Genomic DNA, 20,131 nt, shown 5'->3' with positions numbered 1-20,131 from the left:
TATAAATCAAAATATCTATTGGTATCTCTAATGATGCCCCAGCCCTACCCAGCAAGGTCTGGTATTTCTCTAGTATATTCCATGATTGCAGACAATATTTTTTATTCATATCAAGAACTGATATTAAGAATTATCTACTGATATTTTACCTGTTTTCCTAAGATAGTTGTATAGGAAGCCTAGCCTCAGTCTGTTTTACTGTATTACATATTGTGATTTGTTCAGGTAAGCTGCTTTAAGGCTTTCTGCAGTTAAGGTATGAGGAGATGCACATGGCCAATCTGGATGAACCTGCAAAATTTTTGCCTATTTTCAACTTGTACATATTCCTATTAGCTAAATATTATCTACAAGTTCTAGTCAAACACTTTTAGCATTCAACTCATTCATGAGAATACTGGTTGCCATGGAGACAAAACCACTGGCACTTCCCTTCGCATCTTCCCAAGTCTCTTGAGTCTCAGCCATTCACAGTTTTTTCTATCTGTTCAGAAAGTTACATTTTACATAACACAGACTTCCTTAACTTCAATAGAAAGCAATCATTTATCAAACACATTCATAAAGCGAGCAGTTCAGTGCGAGTGAAAACAGAACAGTCACAACTGCTTCAGCCTCTAATCAACAAGTAACGTAACCTTGCATAAGGTTACATGAGTACCACATGTGACCTGTAGTTTTTTCACCTCAGTTTTGTACAAACTTGTTGTTTAGTTGTAGTAATGTGTATTTTTTTCCTTTACACAAATTGCAGTATGCCGTCTTCAAAGCTGAAGGACTTGTCAAGGTCACTAAGTTGAGCTCCCAGCAACTGGGGTCAACACCAGAACGACTTGCGCACACTCCACATGCCATAAAGAATTCCTGAACATACTCTAACATTTTGATCTAGCACTTTAGTCCTGGTAACAGAGGTCCTATAAGACACAGAAGAGTGTGTGCCACACACTGCAGGCAACGGGAGATCAAAGACACTGCCTTGTTCTAGGTCCCAACTGTGGAAGTTCACTAGATGAAAGTACCCAAAGTCATTAAGAAACAGAAGAAAGTACATGCTGCAAAAGGAGGATGACAACCCAAAACATCTCACTTTACAGAAATTTTTTTTCTTGCCCTGTATCTGACGACTCGTTTGTCTCTCAGTACAGAAGCATAACATGTCAGGTGCTTTAAAATTCTTTCCAATGGCCATATCCTCCAGCAGCTTTGCACTTGTCATTCTTAAGCCCTTGTAATTCTAAAGGCAGCCCAGGAAATGAGGGATGCATTATACGTCAAGAACAAGAGCAGAGATTTGAAGAGAGAGAAGAGATGAAAAGAAGGAATGCATCCTTCCTAGCAATAGCAGGTAACAAACAGGAACACCAAGTGTGACACTGAAAAATGCTACAACACACAGATTTTTAACAACTCTTGTTTCATCTCTATCCGTAAATGAACAAAATAAAAAAATCAAGAACCTAAGGACTCCTAACAGATACAACACATTTCTAAATAAACAGTTGTTTTTATCCAAAATATGAGAGTTCCCGAGAAAGCTAAAGCTTTGTTGGACTCTATTTTTAAATCACATATTGAAGCCATCAGACTGGAAATGAGAGAAGTTTAGATCTCCTTTTGAACATCATTAGCTGTTCCTAGTCAGAAGAAATCTCACGCAGCAGCTGCTTTGGCTCCTTCTAAACTTACCTACTGGAGTATGCCACAATCCCCACACTATCAGGACTAGGGACTTAAGCGAACATGCCACAACTCCAGTCCAGTCCACATTCCTTAACATTGAGAAGGTGGTGCCCAACAACCTCTTGTCTCCCCCTGTGCAAGCAAATGTAAGTGTGCAGCTGTAATGAACTGAACTGGAAAAGCAGTATTACATCTTTTCCTCAGGTTAATTTTGACCCAATCAGTTGTCCAATTCACTCACCACATGATCGCATATACGCTTGTGCCAGCACAAAGAGGAGGGTCAGTGCAGGGGCAGCACTTGCCTTGTTACTCTCCCAGCAGCAAAGCAGAGTTAAGGATATCCTGCTCGGTGGTGTTAATAATCTCTGTGTTCACATGCACAAACTCTTCAGTTGGTAATAAACCTTCCCCCAAAACACCAAGGGAAAAACGTCAAACCAAAGCAATTAACAATGTTGCCATGAGAAGATTACAAATATGTTACTTCTGCTGAAGTGCCAATGTATTCAAAAGGCAGAATAAATGACTAGGATTTACTTTCATCTGTGAACTTGCTGAGGACTCTAATTCATGGAAGCATTAATGGTTCACATTAACGATTCTTGCCTAGCATATGACAATGTTCATGATTTTATGTTACGTAAAACTAGTCAAGTTACTCAAACACACACAGGAAAAGCAAAAACAAACAGGAGGGGAAAAGGGATAGAAGCTTATCTGCATTTAATAGGAAAATGCAAGTTAGAAAACATAGGCTTAAAGAAAAGTCAAAATCTGTTATCGGATCTCTTAACTAGGTCAAGCAACATTATTAGCTCATATAATTATGTTCAGTGGTATTCATTTACTCATGAGTTTGCAATCGGTAACACTGTAGGAAGGGTCTAGGTGGACTTTAAATAGCATGTTTAATGGAAAAAATAATCTCATTGCAGGACAGGATTAAATAATTCCTTTCTGCTATTCCTTGCCATCAAAGCATAAGGCATGCTCTGCTCTTAGCTGCCAGAGAAAATGTATGTTTCAAACATTGTTTTGAAGCCTCAAAACATGGACCATTCTGCAGAACTTCAGATGAAATCTGCTATCAAAAATCAGACCACTCACAACAGTTCAAAAAGAAAAAACTACTTTCATAAATCACTTGAAAACATTGAGTGTTATCCACTTGAAACAATATCCTGTTTGTTTGCCCCGATGCGAGCTAGCACTACGTGGGAAATCTGGGAGCAAGTGCCTTAGGAAATCTTTGTTAAACAGTATTGTTTGGTTGCTAGGACCACACCAAATTGTTTGGATAGTTTCAAGGAACAGTAAAACAATACAAAGGATAATTAGACAGACAACATACTCCTAGGTCAAAAGGCAACATGCCCTTATGTATGCTAAATGAGAAACAAAAGTTGTTTCATGTTAAACGTCCAGAACTAGGAAAGGTTACTTAATACCCAAGTTGATATTAAAGAACGCTATTTTTAACATCCTGCTTCTTTTTGTGCAGCCCAAATGCAACAAGTATTTGAGGATATAAGTAGCATCATATTTACAAACAAGATTATTAAGGATTCAAACATACAACCCAGGTACCAAAACGTAACAAATGTGCCCCAGGCTGCGGCAGTCTATGAGCGCATTTTACTTCATGGCTAATGTGAAATGATCATTTTTAGCCTTCCTACACTTGTTTGCGTACTACTTTACACTTAGCCAAGTGTTGACATTTCATACGTGCTTTAAGTAGTACTTTCCAAGTTTTTCATGTCTTTAACTGAAATTTGCTTTCAGTCGCTGCTGTTTCTCAGTATGTTGGAAGGGTTGGACTGACGTAAAACCTCCATCAGGCATCTCCCCTCTTTCAAGATACCTAAAAACACATTTAGAATTATGTTTTTAAGTAAGGTATCCAACTATACAATAAGGACACTCAACACACTATGGAGGGCATCCAGAGTCTTCCTCAAGCAGATGATATTCTTCAATGCTATTTTTAAGTTCATTGCTAAGGTAGCAAACAATTTTGCACAGCTTACATTTAATAATTAAGCTTTTCATTATTATTTTTCCAGCACACTTAATAACACAGGTTTGTTAAGTTTCCTGTGACACTTGTTGCAGCATATGGTTGCATGTCCAACTGACAACATGAAAGTTCCCAAAGACTGAAAATATTATCTCTGTTACTTAAAGGAATTTTAATGAAGCTCCATGTCTTCTACTCTGATAAACATCAAGAACATTTCATCCTACCTCACAGAACGGATATTAATATACATGGAAACGTATCTTGTTAAGAGTGCTTCATAGCAACAAGCCTTAAGTATCCTTTTTTTCCCTAATAAGGATGTCAATACCCAAAAGAGATGGCAACCTATCCAGGATCATCCCAACAAATTATGAGCAAAGATAAAAAATCAAACCTAAGTTCCCTGTACCCCAGACCAGCATTCTGTTCTCTAGAGCAGACAACTTCTTCAATAACTTGATCATTATTTCACAACTCTACAATTCCTGCAGAACACCAGGTTTCTATTGTTTACAGTCTTCTTACTGAGACCAGTGAAAAAACCTCATGATTAGAATAAGAGAAATGGTGAACATCTTCACGAATACAATGAAGTTGAACATTTACTGCTCTAACAACAGATGCACATTCCAAATCTTAGCCTCCAGTCTATAGACAAATATTTAAAATAAAGAGCCAACCTTTGCTTTAATCTCTTGGATTTGCTTTCAGAGTAGCAATGGGAGGATGCAATTGCTACTCATTTATCCAGCCGGTTTACTTGGGCTGCTCTAGCATGTGACAGCACCGTAGACCAGCCAAGTCTATTTCACTGTTTCTTGTTTGAACTGTGCCACTAGTGATAGTGCATAGAGTCTGTATATAAGATGGATTTATTACTGCCTTACTAGCTCTAGCTGTACCAAAACCCAGCTGATCTCACGCACAACCAGCACCACTGCACCAGTGGCTCTGGCTGGTTTCTTGGTTCACCAGTATCATGCAAATGCTAGAGCCACCAGTCTTTACGGAGATGGTGGATACTTCTCCATTATACTACCTCTATCCAGTTATTTCATTAGCACTCATTTGCCAACAAAATGTTACTCATTTTAAACCATGCTAATTGATTACAATAAAAAAGAAGAAATTACAAATCTGTAAAACATACTCATATACTTAATGACTTCCAGTTATACATATATGCTGTTCCAATTTTTTCAGTGATGTGTATTATTCTTAATGACGCGTTTAGATGGACTAAGAGAATGAGTTTCTGTTAGACGCCAATTTCTGAGGCACTCTTAGGATGCATTTAAAAAAACAATTCCTAATAAAAGTATTATTCTTGATACTGGAATGAAAACCTGAAAGAGAAGGGAGAGGTACAGCAGCCTCCTGACTCCATCATAGCCATGTCACCTAGGATAACCTAAATAATGTGAGTAAAATCCACAGCCGCTGCCAGTGAAATGATTTATCTATTAAGGTCCACTGACCACACAAATTTTCATAACTGTTTTACCTAGATATTCTTTTCATTTATATAATTACTGATGGGTAACATCACAAATATAAACACAGTGGTTAAAACTTAAGTCAGTCCAAATACATTAGAATATACACGACCGAGGAAAAAATAAAATAAAACAAAATCTGCTCTTTCTCCTGTATTTCTCATGTCATAGTCTGCATCCGTAGTTCCTGATGAACAAACATCCTATTATTTTCAATACAAACTACACAACTAATTCACCCAGTGACATGACATATGGCAGTCTCTCTTCTCTGTGTTAGCAGTACACAGTGAATTATCTTTGGAAAATGTTTAACAAAGATTATGGCTCCATGTGTCCAATTACACTATATGAACAGGCAAAGAACCACCACTTTTTCATTAACAAGCCACATGGACTAAAAGCCCAGATGGCAAATTTTTATTCACCTCTCTCTCTTGTACTGATTTTATGTAAATTTGATGAAAGTAATTAAATAACCAGCAGCAGTAGCTGGTACTTCTGTCATGCATTTATAAAACGTCATGTGCTAGTAAGATGAATGGATTACCTACCTGTGAAGTAGAAACAGGTTTAGAACTGGCTTAGTTCAGCAGCATGTGCAGTGTAATATCTGTAAAGCCATGTCAAACCTTTCAGTGACAGGAGGTTTTATGTATATTGATAACTTCCCCTCTGTGGCTACATTGGAACCCATATTTTACTTCTGCAGTAGAAACACTTCCCTAATTGACAATTTATCCAAAGAGTTTCAAATATGTTTCTATTATATTTTAGTCAAGCTCTGTAACAAAGAAATGTAAATGAATGGTGCATCAATAATGAGAAGATAAGTTTATTTCAACAGGTAGCTAATTAAACATATGGCTAAAATGTGAAAGATATCCTGAGAGGGAATATGGAAAGGAAAACAAGGTTTTTGGAGTGAACTGTGGTATTATGGCAGCTGACTCAAAAAAAATGCAGAACAAAAACCTCACCAAAATATTCTGAACCTTTATCATACAAATCATTTTCTATCCCCGACAAATATGAACATACTTTCTTTATGGAAAGTTGACTCAACGAGGAGAGCAGCTGCCAATTTGTCTAGTTCCTCGCATGAAGCTTGATTCTTGCTTTCAAAGCCTCTCAAAACACAGGCAAGAAATCAGCTTTCCCCAAAAGGCAGACTCCTCTGCTAGTAAACAGTAACAGAAACATTACTTCAGGCCAACACAGCAGAAATTCTAAGGCATAAAATCTTAATCTGTCAATATCTAGTTTTCTAGGTATCTGGGCCAGTTTATAACTCCTCAGCGGACACAGTCTTGCTGCTACTGATGATCCTCAAATTTGATTTTCTGATTTATAAGTAGGTAAATTTGCTCCTCCCAAGATTCAGTAGTCTTTTTTGCCCACTGCTGTTAATAGTATCTTTAACAACTTCCTTCATAAACTGTAATTTTCAGATTTCCATTTGGCATAATGCTTTTTTAACAATCTTTACTAACTGTCAGCAGAATAACATGTTTTCCTCAGTTATCCTCATGCTGCATATAGAGAACCTGCTTCTCTATAGAACTGGACTGAACAAGACAAACAGTAGCCACATGCATCATGTACAACCACCTATCTCAGGTGGTGGGTATTTTATTGAGAAAACACAAATACTTTATTAAGAAACTTCATGGTTGAAACAGAGGTGAGATCTGACATTGAGGACAGTGACAGGACATCCAAGGCAGCCATTCAGAAACGGAACATTGGTTGTTGCTGGGCACACTGACCACAGAGAATGTCGGACTCAAGAGCAGCAAAGGCTTCTACAAGCTACAGTCTCAAAGATATTTGCTGAAGCTCACCTTATCTCTCATGCTATGTAATTCTAACTTCATTAATATGGGATGGCAGGGCAGAATGCCCCATCTATGGAGCAAGTAACTACCTTCGCAAACAAGAAATTAACAATTAAACAAAAAATACCACTAAGAGATATGCGATTTTACATATTCACACTTTTAAAAATCCTTAACAACATAACAGATAGGACATAGATGGAAAATGCTGGCTGAAACTGCTATGAGCATATGCAAGAAGTACACCTCGCTATGTGAATCACTTTACAGAGCCTTCTATGGTAGACCATGCATGTAGATTTTTATCAGACAGGAAGAGAAAAACGAAGAAATCAAAACCATAATTTTGACAGCACAAGATGCCAAAAGACCAAACCATACACACTGGAAAACAATGTGATAAAGCACAAAAATTGGAGGGGGAAGAGGAAACCAGTTTGAACTCAATTGTCTCAAGTCCCGCCCAGTCCTTGATTATGGCATGCCATCAGGAAATCCTGACCATTAAAGTGTCAGACCATTAAAAAAGCAGTTTATGTAATTCCTTTTCTAGAACAACGGCCAGAATAGGAAACCTCTTCAGATAAATTCATTAAATTCAATTTCAAAGAAACCTTCACTTAGAAAGGCGTAACATTTATCTAACAGCATACTTCTAAACTGTTATTATATTTAACAGACTCTGCCTCACTGTCAGAAAGCTGTTCTCATACAAGATCAGCTTAAAAGAACGGAATGTTTCTTTTATGTGTCCATAATCAAGAACACAATCCATCACATATGGAAGTAGAATAATGGCAGGAATGTAAAGGTTCAGGGCTGTAAGTTAAAATCCCAGTGGTAATTATCAGAAATGCTTTTACTCCCCTGAAGTTTTATACACCTGTAGCTTTTGATTCAATATAAAGCTGCACATAAAATAAAGCTGTACATAAAATAAAGCAAGTTAGACTTAATATACAAATTTCTGATGTAAAACAGTTTTGTAATCAACTTGCAAACTTCTCAGGGAAAACATAAGACCCCAAGCAAACATCTGTTACTTGCTGTCTTCTTTCCCAGTAGACATTGTGAAGACTTAACATGACCCCACACTGCAGCAGCAAAGTACTAGGGCAGTGTTGTCAAGTAACAGTGGTATATACCCCAAGATCTCAGTTTCCTTCAAAACACTGAATTGGAAGAGCCGAGCATATAAAACTGCCAAGTTTCATTCATGGGCAAATTTTGTATTCCCTCAAAAGAGCAACCAACCACGTACGCATAAAAACCGCTAAACTTATAAATTTTCCTAGACCTCAAAGTTAGGCTTCTGCCTCTTTGTAAGTCATACCTTCAGGAACAGTGCAAACACAGAAGCAATTCTACGATTAATTTAGCATGATTAAATGCAGGGGGGGGCGGGGACAGAGAACAACTCACTTTACTAATTCTAAAGAGCAATATCTGATGCTTATTTTTATATTTAAATTTCTTACTGCAACAGAGGTAAACATGACAACTTCCTTTTGAATACAGAGAACAAAGATAGACTAGTGTAACTCTGGCTTGTTCTGTTAGTCCTCTTGATCTGCCTGCCCTTCAGAAAATGTGAACCAAGCCACAGCTAAGTCTGAGCTAGTAGTATTCCTTGGCTTTCAAGGGGACCTCTAAGCTCAGGCTCATTACCATACCAGGCATGGCTATCATGCTTTTAAGGCTATTACGTGAATGCTACTGTGCACTCACGTAATAGCTGAGAGGTCATAACTCACGAAAGCACCACACATCTTTCCTTCAGTTCCAGCTCCTGAAGTCAGCAGAACAACTGCAAGGAGCTCAGCTCGGATGCCTAGCTATCTGGCATTGATTTCAGTGATTCATGCTATCAATTTTTTCTCTAAACACGAACAGTAACAACTTTGTCTGATGATATAAAAGCTAAAAATGTTGACACCATCCAATGGCTTGTGGATGGATTCCCAACCTGACCGCATGTCATGGTTTAAGCCCAGCTAGTAACTCAGAACCATGCAGCCACTCGCTCACTTCCCCCCTTCTTCCTCCCGCTCCTCCCAGCAGGATGGGGAGGAGAATCGAAAGAATGTAACTCCCATGGGTTGCGATAAGAACAGCCCAGTAACTAAGGTATAACACAGACCACTGCTGCTACCACCAATAACAATAATGGTAAGGGAAATAACAAGGGAATAGAATACAACCGCTCACCACCCACCGACTAATACCCAGCCTCAGCCCAGCAGTGATCTCACCCTTCCGGGTAACTGCCCCCAGTTTATATAGTGGGCATGACGTGCTGTGGTATGGAATACCTCTTTGGCTAGTTTGGGTCAGGTGTCCTGTCTCTGCTTCCTCCTGGCTTCCCCTCCTCCCTGGCAGAGCGCGAGACTCAGAAAGTCCTTGGTTGGAGTAAACGTTACTGAGCAACAACTAAAAACATGGGTGTTATCAGCGCTGTTCCCAGGCTGAAAGTCAAAACCACAGCGCTGCACCAGCTACTAAGGAGCAGAAAAATGACTGCTACTGCTGAACCCAGGACACCGCAGCATTGACCCAAATTTCACCAATAAGGTCTCAGAAATAAGGTATCCGTTTGAGGTATGCATAATCCTATGACCTGTACCCATCTTTTCCAATATTTTGCCATTAGAAGACATTTTTGGTTGCTTCTGGAGTTTTCTGTTTTGAGATTTCTTTTTTTGTTCGTTGGGGGGGGGGAATTTCTCTGCTAAAGAAAATCTCTATTACCACTTTTCTCTCCTAACAGAGAAATCTACTTTTTCCCTCTCAGGCTATCAAATTGAAGGCTGCACCAGGCTGGAAATGACTGATACTCTGAAACCTATGTTAAACATGAACTAACAAAGGCAATAAAATTATACCAATGTTTGACTAAGTGATGTTAAATTAAAAAGCATAGGGGACGCAAAGGCAGTAGTGGAAGGATACACCAGTCGTCAGGCCTGGGGACTAGAAGAGTAGGAAGAGAGGGAAAGAGAATCACATTTAGAATCATAGAATCATAGAATAGTTAGGGTTGGAAAGGACCTCAAGATCATCTAGTTCCAACCCCCCTGCCATGGGCAGTCACACCTCACACTAAACCATCCAACACAAGGTTTCATCCAACCTGGCCTTGAACACTGCCAGGGATGGAGCATTCACAGCCTCCCTGGGCAACCCATTCCAGTGCCTCACCACCCTAACAGGAAAGAATTTCCTCCTTATATCCAATCTAAACTTCCCCTGTTTAAGTTTGAACCCGTTACCCCTTGTCCTGTCACTACAGTCCCTGATGAAGAGTCCCTCCCCAGCATCCCTATAGGCCCCATTCAGGTACTGGAAGGCTGCTCTGAGGTCCCCACGCAGCCTTCTCTTCTCCAGGCTGAACAGCCCCAACTTCCTCAGCCTGTCTTCATACGGGAGGTGCTCCAGTCCCCTGATCATCCTCGTGGCCCTCCTCTGGACTTGTTCCAGCAGTTCCATGTCCTTTTTATGTTGAGGACACCAGAACTGCACACAATACTCCAGGTGAGGTCTCACAAGAGCAGAGCAGAGGGGCAGGATCACCTCCTTCTACCTGCTGGTCACGCTCCTTTTGATGCAGCCCAGGATACAGCTGCCCTTCTGGGCTGCGAGCGCACACTGCCGGCTCATGTTCATTTTCTCATCGACCAGCACCCCCAAGTCCTTCTCCGCAGGGCTGCTCTGAATCTCTTCTTCGCCCAGTCTGTAGCTGTGCCTGGGATTGCTCTGACCCAGGCGTAGGACCTTGCACTTGTCGTGGTTGAACTTCATAAGGTTGGCATCAGCCCACCTCACAAGCGTGTCAAGGTCCCTCTGGATGGCATCCCTTCCCTCCAGCGTATCAACCGGACCACACAGCTTGCTGTCATCGGCAAACTTGCTGAGGGCGCACTCAATCCCACTGTCCATGTCAGCGACGAAGATGTTAAACAAGACCGGTCCCAACACCGATCCCTGAGGGACACCACTCGTTACCGGTCTCCAGCCGGACATCGAGCCATTGACCACAACTCTTTGTGTGCGGCCATCCAGCCAGTTCTTTATCCACCGAGTGGTCCATCCATCAAATTGATATCTCTCCAATTTAGAGAGAAGGATGTCGTGTGGGACAGTGTCAAACGCTTTGCACAAGTTTATTCCAGATTTCCATATACACTAGTTAGGAAGTTAGTGTTCCAAATTAGTCTACAAGTTAGGAAGCACACATTTCCACAGCAACGATGAGAGTGAACTTACTCTGAATGAAGACTTCATTTTTATGGGACACTAATTACATGAAAAGAGAAAAGCACAAACTAAACCCTAAGAAGTTAGTATTTAAAGTTAGCTTTAAGAAGTAGTATCTAAAAAACTAAAACAAAGGCAAGGATATAACATCAAAAGGAATACAAACACACTGATATGAGCTGCACAGATAACAATTCTAATGCTTATCACTGCAAACATAACATCTGTGATGGTTTTGTTTATTTTCAATATATTAACAGATATATATCATATACACCACACAGGAAAAAATGCATCAAGTAAAAAAGTGATCATAGCCATGCCTTTGTTAACCATCAAATAGAAAAAGAAACTTACATGCTTTCTCCCATCTTTTCAAATCCACATTTCTCTGGAAAAACTAAGCTCGACATCCTCAGTTTAAAGAATTAAGGATATAAAAACCCTATTGATGCACTGTACTGAGACAAAAGCAGTGTCAAAAATGCTCAACAAATTTGTGCTCGATACTACTGCCAAAAACAGTGTCAGAAGCCAGCAGCTTTTGCAGAGTTCTCTGGCCGAGCACAACAACCCAAGATAGTTTGTTTAATCCCCACCTCCCACTGCCTGCTTATTCTTTCCTTGTGAGAAGAGGGCAATTCCAGCTCCCAGTAGAAAGAGGAAAAGACTTTTCCTCATTATCCTCATTATGCTCATTATCCTCAATTATCCTCATTAATGTCAAACTGATACCTTTCCTGAGTAAATGCAGAAAGTAATGAATACTGGCAGCTTTGACATAGCTATTTTGTAAAAGGACTCTGGAGCATCAGCTATAATCAATAACTTCAAATTATGTATCATAAAAAAAAACCCATTAAAGAAACTATAATGAAACCAATTTATGTATTTTAATATGCTCCATATAAGCATATTAACATTTCAGATGAAAAAGGTACAAGTTAAAAATGTACAAGTTATCTACAGGTAAAGCTCAAAACATTACATTAGCCCAGACTGGGTCTACATAGAGAACATTTTCACATCTTTGTAACTAACTGCTTAGTGAAGTAATCAGAAATATAATAGTATTTCTGACACTGAGGTATGGTTTGAAAATTGAAGTGTTAGCTATACATACAAGGATTTAAAAAAAGCATCAACAAACAAATACATTTGAGCACTGGAATACGCTCAAGCATATACAAATCAGGGTTAGAGTAAGTCTCATGTATTAAGACTCAATTTCAGGAAAGAACAACTGTTCTGTGCTCCGATTCTGTCAGCTCTGCCAAGTAATCCTCCATATGAACATACAAGCTGAAGAGGGAAATAAATCTCTGAAGACTAACTCAATCTGTCACGTTCAACACAAACATGCTGAGGAGGGAAAAAAGGAAAAAAACATTTTCAAAGGTATATTTTTACAGTAAGCTTGCTGAGGAATCAAAACAACAAACCCCAATTTTCCACACATGCAGATAACTATCTGCATTTAACTGGCAAAAGAAAGAACATGTTCCCTAAAGTTTTCTGATCTGCACTGAGGGGATCAGCTCTTCTGAACATTCTGAACTCTGATGGGCTTTAGTTCCCAATACGACTAGAGTTAATACATAAGAAACCTTGATTATTTTTCAACTAGAGCATAAATTTCCTTGTGATGGCACACACATATCCTACAACACTGCTGTAAATCTCCGTTTCTAAATCAGTTGTAGACCTCTGTGGTTTTCTGTTTACTAAATGTACTTTTCTGAGCCAAGTCCTTTCATTCACCAAACTCTACAGAAACACAGCAATATCAGCTGCTGAACTGCTGATAGGCTGTCTATTTTCTGTTTTCTTTTCCCTTGGGGAAAAAAGTTTGATAAATGTGAAAATTAGCAAATATCTAGAACATTCTGGATTGTTCACTATGTCACTCACCAAATCTGGTTTGCTTCTGTGGCTAGTGTGGGAACTGTACTTTGAGGCTCCTCAGCACTTCTTAGTTCACACAAAGCCTAAGTCCACAATACTTTTTAAAAGTAAGCATGAGACACTTCTGTTTGTAACCAGATCTTCTGAAGAAATTCATCTATGCTAATCGCAAATAAAAGTAAACTAAACTAGCAAGAATGTGAAGTTGTGCAACTCCTTAGAAAAACAAGACAACAGCCTTCAGGGCTGAGGCAAGGGCACAGCACAAACCTGGCAAAAAAATCTCACACAGCATGCAGACACAGCCAGCGCTGGAACTGCACTTTTGTAAGGAGACAATACTAAGTGCTATGCAGGGCTATTCATAGCCACCAAGACACCAAGCTTTCAGAGTTAACAGCTTCTTTGTCAGTTCCAGAGGAGGAGATTAGTCATATCTGAAATAAAAACAGATTATTATACGCTTGTCCACAGAACTCCAAAATACATGGCTAAACTGGTCATTTAAAAGATGCCAGCTGTATGTATTTGAATTCAAAGGTAAAAGAAAATGTTTTTTCCTTTTACCTTCCTCAACTTTTTATCTGACTCTAATTTACTTCAGAGAGGAGTTTGCTTTCCCCACAATAAGAACCTTTATCTGGTTTCAATACATTCTTAAAAGCTCTAAAAAGCATTTCAGAGAACTGTAACTGAGAGACTCAGATTGGTATGGGAAGGTCCAGGAAGGCTGCAGAGGCACATGGGGAAGTGGGGCTCTCAGCACAGCCTGTGTGAACAGCACCCGTGTCAGCAGGTCATGGAGACCCCCCACATCTACCTGCAGTTTCACAGCATACCCAGATCTGGACCAAGGTGACTCGTAACAACTCCCAGAGGTGGGACAAAATGGGGACACTGATCTCTGACAGCTGCAAAAACACATACCCAGAATCTGCTGGCAGCAGAAGAGGAACCTGGGATACCTGGCATCCTTACCTCCCAAACCATGGACTCCAGACTTAACAGCTGGACACAAGCATTCATGGTGCCTTTTTGCTGTACAGACACCTTGAACACCCTTGTCCTGCTGCCCAACTGCTGGATGGAGCTCTTGGGGCTTGAGAGACTGAGAGAGCAAGCGAAAACCCCCTTCCCCCCCCTCAGCTCTTATTTTAAGTAACGTCTCCTTTCCCTCTTCTAAGGTCTTACATTTACAAGTGCTATATGGTTTATACAATGTTGCAACAGTATTTCCTACACTGTTTTCTGGTAAAAGTTAAATAGTAGGATTCCTATTTTTGTAGGAAGACACAGAAGATACCCACAGTCATCAGTAAAGTAACAAGAGACGCTCACCTCCAAAATGCAGTATGGTAAAATCTGAAGTCCCCCATGCTGATGGAGGACTGGTAAAAGATATGGTAAAAGATAGAACCATACTTTAAAGAGAGCTGCCTGTGAAGAAGCAGAAGAACTGTATCACAGCTACATTCAGAACTGTAATCATCAGAATAATACCAGGTTTTGAGGCTTGAAAAGTAACTAAGCATCTAACTGTATGCACCCACATCAACTTATGGCTTGGCCATTAATGACAGCAGCAGAATTTTCATGGTACTTAGACTACAAAATTCACCACAAAAAATAAAAAGAAGAAATACACTGGAAGAAAGATATGAAACTGTTACGGTTATGCTTTAAAAATTCCTCAACATCTGGCCTTCTTCAGGTACAGAGGGTAACATCTCCTCATAGAGGGTATCACTAAAAAATGGCTGTATTCTCTATAATGGTCATCACTACTGCTACTGGTGAAAAACAGTAATAAAGTCACTTAGGCTAGTGATCAGAATTAGCAGATAGCCAGCCAATGTGGCCATCTCCCAAGCTGCAATACGGAAATATACTGGCAGCATTATTTGAAAACAGGGCAATACCTGGCTCATTCTTACTCAAGTATACTACTAACAAAACTGATTTTATGTGTTGGCCAGCTATTCACACTCAACCCCAGAAATCTCACCTTTTTTGGCTAGGATTTTGGATCTCAAGCTTCCTCAGTCTATGAGTTACACAGGCAAAATCTGTACGTATCCTAAGAAAGGATTATCTCATTAATCATTCTGCAGTAACAAAACACAGACTAGATTAACAGATGAACAACGTCTGAGAGGGTAGAAGCACAGAGCAGGGAAGCAGTCTGGCCACACTGGGACTATGATGAAACTATGGAGCTCAGCCGGGGGTTAGGGCCTCAAAGCACAGAGCGCTCTGGTCCTGACACCTGGAAGGAAACCAAATGCAAACCACAAAACGATAACAAGCTCCGGTCTCTGCCGAGTTAAACTCTCAGCCAGTGACCTAGAAATCTGAGTTTCACATCCAGAACTCATCACTCACATCTCTTTCCCTAATGACGCAGTGTTTAAATTTGTATGGTCGCATACTGACGCCACCATAGAACACCAAGCTGTTTTAATCATGCTAAAAAAGCCCACTTCCCTTCTGAGCTGGCTGCAAGTTTGCTAGACCCACAGAGGAATGAGATTACCATTTTCTTTCTCTGCAGATGGAGAACAGGAGGCAGAATGACCAGCAATGAACGCACTGCTTCTCCATGGCCAAAGACATAACTCAATGCGAAGAGCGGTGTTTAATCTCAAAAACTATGTTATCAATAACCTGCTAGAGCAGCTGCGCTTGGCAAGAAGCACAGGACAGGAAAACAGAGGAAATGTAAGAAATCTACCAGGTTTTTTACTAATTGTAGATGCTGATGAAAACTTGTGACCCTTCACGAGGCAATGCCACCTCAGTGGAGTCACAACACAGACTACATACAAGCAAGCATCTTCAAGTTAACAACATAGACCAATACATCTACTAAAGGTTAGAAACATCCTGTCCCCCCTCACAACACTTCTTTAGGTAAGATACACGGAAAGCACACACACATCACAGTGACAGTAACTGGGAAGGTTAACTCAGGCCTAGCCTACAAGTTCTGGGTAGAACTCCCAGTCCACAGGAATCGGGGACTGAGGCTCCTGAGATGACAACCCCGCAGAGAAGATCCTGTCAAGATGGCACACGTGCTCTTCCACACCCTCATGGATCTCTGGCACCTCTCCCAGTCCCAAAATAGCTACAGCTATCCAATATTCGCTATCACGGTTTGACAGTCATTCTTCATAACCTTCACGTTGAAACTGCAAACAAATATAAAATGAAACCAAATAATTCTCAAGGACCTGACACTATTTTTCTCGGCATAATTTAATGTAAATGGGCCTAGCAGCAGTAAGGAAGTGAGAAATACAAAAGCTTGAGATAAGGAAGTACAGAAGAGATAGGAAAGCTTGAGAAAGACCTAAAAAAAGTGCAAGAATATATCTAGTAAACAGTATCTAAACTAAAATTAACTGAGGAATCAGTGCTTCCTCACCTCAGGTCTTCAGAATAAGCAATACATACTATATCTTTTATTCTGAACACTTGTATCTCCAGGAAAACACCAGTTTAGCACAGCAAAATTAAATTTTAATGAGGTTTAACTTTAGCTCAAAGAGTTTTCATGCTCAAGGGCAGCATGATTCACACCATTCACCACTTTTTAGATAGTAAAACTTATGGACTTGCTTCCAAAAATACAGAACCAGTGTTGGTGCCCTCCCTAACTTCCTCCAAGGCCTTGTCCTGCCATCCTCTCCCCTACTCGATTAAACAAGTAATGTTCTTGTTTTCCCTTATCCTCTCCAAGACAAGCACTCTAGTTTTCCATTTACAGTATCCCCTTTCAGGGATAATGCAGCCAGAAAAGATAGGTGCAAACTATAAATTAAATAAGCAAAAATTATTCAAACAATTCTCTGAACAACACTACAGTGACAGATGCCAAGAAACTTTTAACAGTGGAATGACTTTCCTTTTGGTTACCTTTTGCTGTATTTGTGAGGTAAAACAATGAGCAAAACCAGGTTTAACATAATTCTCTCAGAATAAGTGATACACTTCTACTGTCTTTCCTCTGGAAGAATAATTACAGCCTGAGTAGTACCCTTTCAGGGTTTTTTAAATCATTATTTAAGAAGAAAAAAAAAAATAGAGAAAAAGACTCCACAATCTTTCTCATTCATGCACTTCTTCTAGGGAATTTCTAGGTTTTGGATTCCTCCTTCCTCTTTTCCTATCCTGTTAATTTCTGAAGAGAGAGAGGTTCAAAGACAAGAATACACCTACAAGCAGAACAATGCACGACTCCACCTTAACATTCCTGTTCAGTCTATCATGGGTTTCTGGCCACAGTGTCTCAAATAGCCATCAAAAAATTCTTTTAACTTCTTAGTCAAACCTCAGTACATCTGGGTTAGCTTCCATCTTCCTTTGCTGTCACAGAAACAAAGTGCCAGTTGCCAGCCTCTTTTTTTCCAGGACAAGACCTCGTTTGTAGTTGAAGGAACTGAAAGAACAGTAAAAATCTGGTGATATTTGGCCCAACTGCTGTGTCCTGCTGACAGCCGGCACAAACAAGATGTTAGAGAGAAAAAGAAGGCAGGTTTCCACTGAGATGTCGAACACTCAGTTTTCTGAGCCTTAACACTGGCTGCATTAAGAGCCTTTGAATTGTTACTGACCAGTGACCCTGGTGCACTGGCATCCTTGCAAGCACCATAGTTCCTAACCTGAGGATCTTAAGTTCTACTTCAGCAGTGTGAACAAAGGAAGCAATCAGGGATGATGAATAGAAGAAGCAAAAGGAAGAAAATCAACAATTCTTAAGGCTACTTACTCTGCTTTGATAGCATGGTGAATGTAACAATTCTTTCCAATATCCACTAATTGTTAGCATTGAGTTGCAAGGGTTAAGACATTCATGCACCTCTATAGACCAGCATTCTGCTCTGCAGTTAACTGTCTACACAGGAAACTTTGACAAGTAAAGTTGAAAATATCCCCAAATCACATGGCAGCTGTGCCCGATGGGCAGAATCAGGGGTCATTCGTACTTTCCATGTTGTGCTTTCCTAAGATCTCTTTGAGAAATGAATTACTTCTAGAACTTGAGCAAATTCCTGAGCAGGAAACCTATAAATATTAATGTTTTAGATTAATTTATTTATTCTGAACTAGGTAAAACCTGACCTGCACATACTGCTTTTATTGTTTGTTCTAACTATCCCTATTTAGGGCACCAAGTCTAAAATCTGATAAAGTCACAAAACATGTACTTCCGTAACTATACTGAAACATTTTCCACTTCCTGCTTTTTGAGAATCATTATATTTTAAACACTACTTGATCGGTCCATAAAAACTCCTGGATTTGCTTAATGAGAGCTATCAATGCAAAGTCACTGATTTAAAGTTTATTTCTTCTATTCCTTAATTTTTCAATAATTAATACTCTAACATTCAAATTAAAAGAAACAATTCTATGCCGTAACATTTTACTTTCTTCTGTTATTGTAGCTTAGCAGTCTGTTGTACAAATCATATTTCAGTAAACTCCCCTGAAATTTCTACCAGAAAGCAGTTTTTACCAGGCCTACTAACATAGATCTTTGCTTGTGACATTCACACAGGCAACTGGGAACATCAGAGTTCAAACACTTAATTCATGTTTACAGTAGCATGGCCCACTGTCTTTTAGGTTCTGAGTGCCCCTTTTGATTTAGAATCGCCTGTTCCTCTTTAAAATCACCCTGTATTTTGAAAGCTCCCTCTGACTAACATCATTACTCTTTGTAGAGGAATGAGGAAGAATCTTTCTGTACAGTGGAAAACCTGTAACTACATGCAAACAGGATATAACACAGCAAACAGCAGTTTTGCTCCACAGAGTGCTCTGAAGTTGGCAGTCACCTTTCCAAATAAATACTGTTTTGTCAGTGACCTCTTAAATGCTATTAAATCTCTCGTGTCTGAACCTTTCCCCTTCAAATACAAAAGCACCAGAGCTACAGCATAAAAGAAAAAGAAAAGTCAGCAGAAATGGGGTATTTGATATGGATTGCTGCAATTGGTCTATCTGGAGCTTTCCTGAAGTCCATGCAGAGCATGCAGTTTGTTCTAGCAACAGTAGCTGACAGGGTGGTTTGCATTTGGGGCGCTTTCTCCTTTCAATAGTGTTCTCTTGTGCAATTTGAATCATTACACAATCTAGTTATGGGTTTAGAAAAAGTATATTGCTTTAATAGAAGGAACTCTCCCAAAGAAACCTCATTCTAGCACATCTGTGCCTGAAGAAGCTAAGTAACGTATTGGCAGGTGAAAAGGTGACAAGGCTGCACTGCTGGGGGCAAAGTCACCACTTTTGGCAAAAGTGACAAGCTCACCCATCCTACAAAACTTCCCTTGTTTTCATCCTGCTCACATGACCCACTTCGAATGGAGTGGGACTGAAAAAGCCTGACAACTTCAGAACTTTCACTTAGGTACACTGCGTGCTCTTCAGCTTCAGCATGGTACATTGATCGGTTTGACTAGTTTGGATGATCTGCTTACAGCCTTGTTGTTTCTTCTTCCAGCCTACATCCATTTATAGACCCTGGTATTTCAACCCTACCACGAAAGAAAACTACAAGAAAAGTTATCTTCTCCTTACATAGCAAATTTTAATGCTACTGGCATTCCATTTATTGCATGTATGCCAACACACCATGTATCAGGAAATGCAGTGACTCACGATCTTATGTGCCCCAAGATGTACTATACAAGTGACCACCATAAAATACCACCTAAATTCACAAACAGAGCCAAATATGGAGGTTACGCTCCATTATCCAAATAAGATAAAATAAAACAAAATAAAATAGATCTACAGGTTCACATTTTATTGGTTGATTACTGACAAAAACTTGCTTTTCCCATGACAACTAACAGGCTGTGGAGAAGCCATCATAAGCACCAAGTTCTTTCTACAGAGAAGAAACTTGCTGCTCCAGCAGT

At 39.8% G+C, this 20,131-nt stretch overlaps 1 protein-coding gene across 1 annotated transcript in view; it reads right to left on the bottom strand.

Annotated features, from left to right (window-relative positions):
- Window positions 1-20,131, bottom strand: part of FRYL (FRY like transcription coactivator) — a 137,262-nt gene that overhangs the window by 96,444 nt on the left and 20,687 nt on the right. The gene's annotated exons all lie outside the window — the stretch shown is intronic.

Source organism: Lathamus discolor, chromosome 1 (genome assembly GCF_037157495.1).
Source record: "Lathamus discolor isolate bLatDis1 chromosome 1, bLatDis1.hap1, whole genome shotgun sequence".
Lineage (NCBI taxonomy): Eukaryota > Metazoa > Chordata > Aves > Psittaciformes > Psittacidae > Lathamus > Lathamus discolor.
The sequence above is the reverse complement of the archived record's forward strand: the minus strand, read 5'-3'. Positions and strand labels throughout refer to the sequence as shown.